Source organism: Mercenaria mercenaria, chromosome 15 (genome assembly GCF_021730395.1).
Source record: "Mercenaria mercenaria strain notata chromosome 15, MADL_Memer_1, whole genome shotgun sequence".
Lineage (NCBI taxonomy): Eukaryota > Metazoa > Mollusca > Bivalvia > Venerida > Veneridae > Mercenaria > Mercenaria mercenaria.
In genome coordinates, this window is record NC_069375.1 from 59881586 (window position 1) to 59889343 (window position 7758).

Here is a 7758-nt window from a genome sequence, read left to right on the forward strand (position 1 = left end):
TACTTAGGCGTAAAAAAAATGTTTGTTCAACATTTTGACAAACAGTTGCAAAACTGCACTTTTATGCTTTAAACATGGTCAGTGTTGTTAAAAATCAACTTACTGATACTCTAAAGGCATAACCCTCTTATTTGCATTCATTGTTTTGACACACAAATAATTTCCCAATAGCCTCACTTGAAAAATTGAAAGGTATCCAAAAAAAATAATTATACCTACCTTACCAATCCTTTTTTAGCATGTTACCGGGAACAAAGAATTTTAGGCCTAAAGCTTTTACGTTGTGGATTTTGCATTCAAGTGTCTATTTTGTATAATACTGAGCAAAACTTTCAACTAGAAACTTCATGAATGTAGATATTATTTCTTTTATTTTAAAAAAGATATAATGAATTTTAAACATCGTTTTATCGACCTGAATGCCTACACAAATATCGGCAAAATAAATTTTACTTTTGAGAAAATCACGTGCTTGGCTGTGCACGTGCAAAACGTGAATTTGACATTTGTATTCTTAAGATTTGGCTTAATTCAATTTGTTGTGTATCTCAAAGCCTGGACTGGAGGTTTGTGTACGCAAAAAGCAGACAACATATAAATAAACTGGATATGGACTCGGTGAAAATGCGCTTGCTATAGGAGTGTTGGAAGCAGATATGTCACGATTTTAGGTAAGCATTGTGATTCATGTTAAAATTGTCAATATTTTCCGAAAGAAAGTTTTCTAGAATACAATTATTAAGAGGTGACATTCAGTACGTTCTCTGCATTATTCCAGGTGGCCAGGATATTTGACAGACACATGTCAAAAAGTGTAGGGGTCTAATTGGAAGTTTTGCTCGGTATACAACATGTATTAAGTTAATTTAAAACAAAGTTAGATTTAAATGTTATCTTGATTTTACACTTTTAATATGCATACATTGCTTGCTTTTATTTCTGTTTCTACAAAGTCAGTAAAATCTTTGTTTAGGAATAAAATATAAGAAGTTCATTTGCAGGGAAATAAAAACAGTAAATCTCTGAAACATTTGTTTTCACTGTTAGATCTATGGCGCTTTCATTGTTAAACATCTTCAGGCAGTTATATTTTAAAAAATATTTAAGCATGGTTTTATGCTATTGCGTTAAACCCAGACTTAAGCTTGATTATAATCCTAACGTTGTTTCAAGCTTTCACTATGAACATAGTGCTTCTTTAATATTTCAACCAGGATTTCAACTTTTTGTATTATAAGAAAGACATTGGTTACTTATTAGGATAATTAGATAACAAAAAATAATTGATACATCAGCTTTAAAGGGACTGGCCTCTAGATCGTTCGACAACATAAAATAAAAATACTAAAAAAATTATCTTTAGATATTTGGAAATAAATTCTATATTTGTGAAGTAGGTTTTAAAACTTAATTACTGACAAACTAGTAGACTAGTATATGTTAAGGAAACACATGAGAATTTGCTTCTTTTTTTTTTTTACTTCTTTTTACGATAAAAATTGAAAAGCGTTTGTAACGCTTTTACTCCAGGTTAACTGTCTAGATTACAAATATCTATCTTTTGAAGTCATAGTTCACTAATCCTGCTATAGTTCTATCACTTACGACGACGGGAAAAACATCTTTATTGTCGCGGTGGTCAGGGTTCCGATTTCCGACGGGTTTTTTTTTTTTTTTTTTTTTTTTTTGGATTTGGATTTTTTAAAATATTTTAGAAACAAAAGCTTATATTCCAATTTTCATTTTATGACCAAACTTTAATTTGAGAGAAAGATTATTTTAGCCAAATCTGGAGGTCAGCGCATTTAAATCATCAAAAAGTCCTGGTCTGTCATTTTATTAAATCCTATTGTCCATCAGAGCAGCAATGTAATGTTCAAGCCATTCATGAATATCTTTTTAGAGCTGAAACTTTGAATACCAAAGTCTTATTTTACAAGCGAGGAAGTTACTGGTACAATTTTTATACGCCCGAAGGGACGTATTATATTATGACGCCGGTGTCCGTCTGTCCGTCCGTTAGCAATTTCGTGTCCGCTCTGTAACTCTTGAACCCCTTGAAGGATTTCAAAGATATTTAACACAAATGCTCACCACACAGAGACTACGTGCAGAGCGCTTGATTCGGATGACTAGTTTCAAGGTCAAGGTCACACTTAGGGGTCAAAGGTCATATGAGTGTGTTTCGTGTCCGCTCTGTAACTCTTGAACTGCTTGAAAGATTTCAAAGAAACTTGGCACAAATGTTCACCACACTGAGACGACGTGCAGAGCGCTTGTTTTGGATGACTAGCTTCAAGGTCAAGGTCACACTTAGGAGTGAAAGGTCATATATGACTTTGCTGTGTTCGCTCTGTAACTCTTGAACTGCTTGAAGGATTTCAAAGAAACTTGGCACAAATGTTCACCACACTGAGACGACGTGCAGAACGCTTGTTTTAGATGACTAGCTTCAAGGTCAAGGTCACACTTAGGAGTGAAAGATCATATATGACTTTGCTGTGTCCGCCCTGTAACTCTTGAACTGCTTGAAGGATTTCAAAGAAACTTGGCAGAAATGTTCACCACACTGAGGCGACATGCAGAGCGCATGTTTTGGATGACTCGTTTCAAGGTCAAGGTCACACTTAGGGGTCAAAGGTCATATATGAATTTGCTTTGTGTATATTGCTCTGCATTTCAGTGCTCTTGTTTTTATTTGGCAGATCCCTTTTTTGTTCTCTTACAATATTTTTTTTTGTATTACTTCCCTTTTTTGTTACTATAAATGGCTTATTTTGAAACTTTTTTATTTTTGGCCGTAGGGAAAGCCGAGACCACTTTTCTGTGGTACAACAAGGATGGTACATCCAATTTTTAGATGTATTTTGACATAACTTTACCTGGTAAGAATTGTTTTGTGGACTTAGAATTTTTTTTGTAATTTCTACTTTTTGTTGTTCCTGTCCTTTGGGCTTCAACATTCAAGTTCTTTAAATGTTGCTCCCATCCTCTGGTGTATCTCTTCGGGCGTATATTGCCCCGCTTGGCGGCGCTCTTGTTACATCTTTGATATGACGCGGCCAGGGATCGAACCCTCTACCTCCCGCACTCGAAGCGGACGCTCTACCACTAGGCTACCGAGGCAGTATTTCGCGTGCATGCTACGACTGTAATGATAGACATAGTTATCCCGCCTAACATAAGTAGTGAATGGAAATGTATTTCTAATTATATTTTTGAGTGTGAAATCTTACGAAAGGGGAGAGAACAAATAATGTTTATAGGTCACATATCAATAAAAAAAATGTTCTTTTCTCTATATAAAGTTTACAATAAATACAGTCTTTTTAAACACATTTATAAATTTTCACGCCATGGCAGCCATACCTCCTCTGAAACCTCTGTCTCTCTACAATAGAAAAATATATATAAAAGTGGGTGTCGAATAGTATGCAGTGAAATGCCGGCTGACTGAATCTATCCTGGTTGTGTTTACACAGTATTCCTCCGCAAAATTCCCAGAAAGCCTACTTTCACTTTTGCACTTCCTGTTCAAGTAAATACCCAAAACAACACTAAAGTAAACATTTCTGTTAAAGGAAATATGTCCAAATCAACAATTAATTAAAAAATTATGTATATATTGCAATGAAATTTGCTTTTATGCCCCCAAAAAGATTTACTATTTTTTATATTGGCACTTCTTTCGACTACTCCACGGAAGCTTACAACCGAATTACTACAATATAACCTATAAGACAATATCAACCCTTTTTTCTATATATCTATTTGCTTTTTCCTTTTAGTACTATTCAACCTTGAATCAAAAATGTCAATCTGAAACGCGTAATTCAAGCGGTAAAATTTTAAGAGGCGAAACTGTAAGGTCATGTAAAAGGCCGAGCTCTCGGAATAAAAATCTCATTTTTAAGTAAATTTTTTTTAAATTTTTCATCATTTAAAAGTATTTTTTATGCAAATTACAGTGCAGTGTATAGAAAATAAACTGTTTGGTTGAAAAAAATGTCTTTAAAGAATGATAGTGTGAAATTCAAATACTATTTAAATAAAACAAAAAGGTCAGATTTTGTGAAAAAAAAGCACTAGGTTTTGAATGAAACAAAAGCTAATTAACAACTTTTGTTCTTTGAATTGGTGTCCCACAGGGGTATATACTTGATTAAGAAAATTGCTTAGTTTGCCCTTTGGGTATACCAATCAAATCTAATTGGCTTATCACAAGCAGAGAAAATGTGACAAATTCCAACCAATCTTTATTTAGCAGTTTGAACTTTTGCATGGCCTGACAGCTCAAATGATTTGGCTTATAAAAAGTAGAGAAAAAACTTACCAGGCATTCTACTTTTGATGAAAGTCATAGTTCAAATCTAGTGTAAGATGCCAAATCTCACGGCTCGGCAGAGGGTCTCAAAGAAACACGGCTTTCAGAAAGGTTCAAGTCATGTAAGAGGTAAGAAGTTAAACTACACACCAATAAATGTAAACTAAAAATATGTAAGGCTTAACAAGTCTGTTTTTGATGCTAGAATAAAGGAACAGAATAAAGTACTTACCTTTCAAGATGTTGATGGGACAGATACTCCTGTTTCACTTCTTAGGCCTAAACCAAGGACCCGAACTTTGACACAGAATTACGCCACTCCAGAATTTAGTACTGTACACCCTGATCTCTTGACTAACAGACTGTACAGGCCCCTTGAGGTCAATAAAATGTTCAACTCTGAAATAAAGAAACACTGTTTAGGCAATAATTCATGTGTTGGTGATTTAGAAATTGATCCTACGGCATCTCGTAAATAGGGCTTGTGCTGGTACGAGCGGCTCCAGTGCTCTGTCGGTAACTATACAAGTCCATTCTATAGATTATTTGAACAGGCTGAGTCTCACAAAAGAGGTAGAAAGGCAGCTAAAGCAAATATAGGCTTGCAGTTAGGCTTAATGACTACATCTATCAGCAATCCCGGTGCTTCTAGGATATTAGCAAATACAAATAATACACCCCCTGCCATGACCGGTATGGTTCATCAAGCTAACAAAGTCGGTCAGGCCATGGTAGACTTAAATAAACAAGATATGACTGAAATTAGACAAAACATTGAAACTGAAAACAAACTCTGAGGGCATAAAAATAAAAAATATGTAAATGCTGAAGGTGATTCGTGTTACAACAACCCCCTGTTTAATTCTTATAACAGGCACTATTGTCACCACCACTATGTGCGAAAACAATACCCGTGACAAAAAGGTCATAGGTGTTTCGGTTCAGAGCAAATTATGCAAAATTGCGTCCGAGCTAAGAATCAAGGGAAAAACAGTTGTATGTCCTAATCACAGGGGCCACTGTACGGCCACCATTTCTGAATCCGAGCCTATTGGCAATGAGTACAGATGGGACAGCTTGGTTACAGCTGACATTGGTGCAAATCTAAGTATTCACTCTTACACTGGTGATGGTGATTCTAAAGGACATAGTGGTGTTGACAATGTCCAGACTCTCAAAGCTGAACATCTTAAAGACATCAGACATTTAAGCAATTCAATGAGGCGGCAAATAAACAAAGCACCTTTCAGTAAAAACATGTTTCCCGGTACAAATAAGACTAATTTACGCAACAGGTTCTCACTTTCTGTAAAGGTCCGGTGTGTTTCAGAACTAAAGAAGGCACACACTATTTATAACAGTAACATAGACACTATCACAACAAAAATGCACCATGTTATGCTTGCCATTAGCAAGTGTTTTAAGGGTTACTGTGGTGACAGCTGTGTTAAGCACAGTCTTTTCTGTCCTGGCAACTACAACAGAGCAAAAATTATCTGCCATCAAATATCAAACTGAAAATGACAAAATCAGATGAATTTTTCCTGTATGCATGCATGCAACTCTTGCTAGGCCCAGCAGCAATTACACTGACAAAACACATGTCCTCAACTCAGAAATGTGAGGCAGTTAACAGATCATATGTTTCTTGCTTGCCGAAATCTGTAACTTTCAGTCGAAGCTGTTTTGGCCGCAAACACTCTCAGATTCACAAACTAAACCATTGCTATGCTGGTTCTGCCTTAATGAAATCACAGTATCTGGGTGCTGGCTTAACTATTAAGTATTTCATGAAGGCAGAACAAAACAGTCTGAAACTGAAGTCAGCACAAAGAAAACTGAAGGCAATCACTGCTCGTTACACCGGACGACTACGTCGGTATAAACTTCATGCCGAAGTCCACTATTCTAAAGGCCTCACCGACAGTAAACCAGACTTTGCGAAAATACCACAGTTCTCTGATCACATGTATTCCAAGTAAAATGTGCTAAATATAATGTGCTCAACAGTACAATCCATTATAAAAGCTGTATGAAAATATTCGTGTCCAATTTGGCTGTAAAGTTCTATAAAAAGTCTGTACATATTGTAAATATTAGAATTTAGAATCACTCTGTAATTTTAAATAGTGCGTTTTGTCTTTATTGTAAACTATTTACGGAAATATACCAAAATAAACAGTCCGGATACTCTCTATTCTGCCAGCTGTGACCGAAGCAATGACTAACGCAGGCCTGCCTCTGATTGTTTACAATTTGGGGTTCGAGGCTCAAGTGATCCGCATTACAGCATAAGGCAAATTTACACAAATGTGATACATGTTTATCTTCTGGAAGCTGGTACATACTTTTTGACAACATATAGGCTGTTCTGTGTGCATAATAATACTTTGAACTCTCATCAAAGGGACATTTCGCTCTAATTTTGCCGTATTTTTGCCATTTGTGACCACACATAACACCGGTCCATTTCAAACACCCCATTTCCCCAAATAATAAAGTTTTGATTCAAGCCTGGCTTTTAATGTGGTTAAATGATCATTTTCTGCCATATTTTTAAGAAATTCTCTTTGCAGACGAAAACAAAAAGAAATCTTACCCCTGACCCGCAAATGCATTATAGGTCACATACCAATAAAAAATTTGTTCTTTGCTCTATATAAAGTTTACAATAAATACAGTCTTTTTAAACACATTTATAAATTTTCACGCCATGGCAGCCATACCTCCTCTGAAACCTCTGTCTCTCTACAATAGAAAAATATAAAAAGTGGGTGTCGAATAGTATGCAGTGAAATGCCGGCTGACTGAATCTATCCTGGTTGTGTTTACACAGTATTCCTCCGCAAAATTCCCAGAAAACCGACTTTCACTTTTGCACTTTCTGTTCAAGTAAATACCCAAAACAATATTAAAGTAAACATTTCTGTTAAAGAAAATATGTCCAAATCAACGATTAATTCAAAAATTATGTATATATATTTGCAATGAAATTTGCTTCTATGCCCCCAAAAAGATTTAGTATTTTTTATATTGGCACTTCTTTCGACTACACCACGGAAGCTTACAACCGAATTACTGCAATATAACCTTATAACTTAAAGACTAATATTTTCTATGCAAATAATTACACATCATTCTATAATATATATATTAATCTAATCAAAACATAAGCTATTATTTATATAAACATAATATGCCTTAAACTAACATTTATTCAGTTATATCAAATGATGTCTAAATTGTATAAAACAATGCAGTCATTAGCAGTGTCATATTTCAAAGGTCCTAAACCAATGTCTTTATTCATTTACTCTGTGTGTATAGATATACACTTTCGGGGCTAAGCAGATAATATCTTTAAAGGGGGTATTCGTTACAATAATTATACACTATAAGTGTCATGGTTGAACCTATCCATTATGTCTGTGACA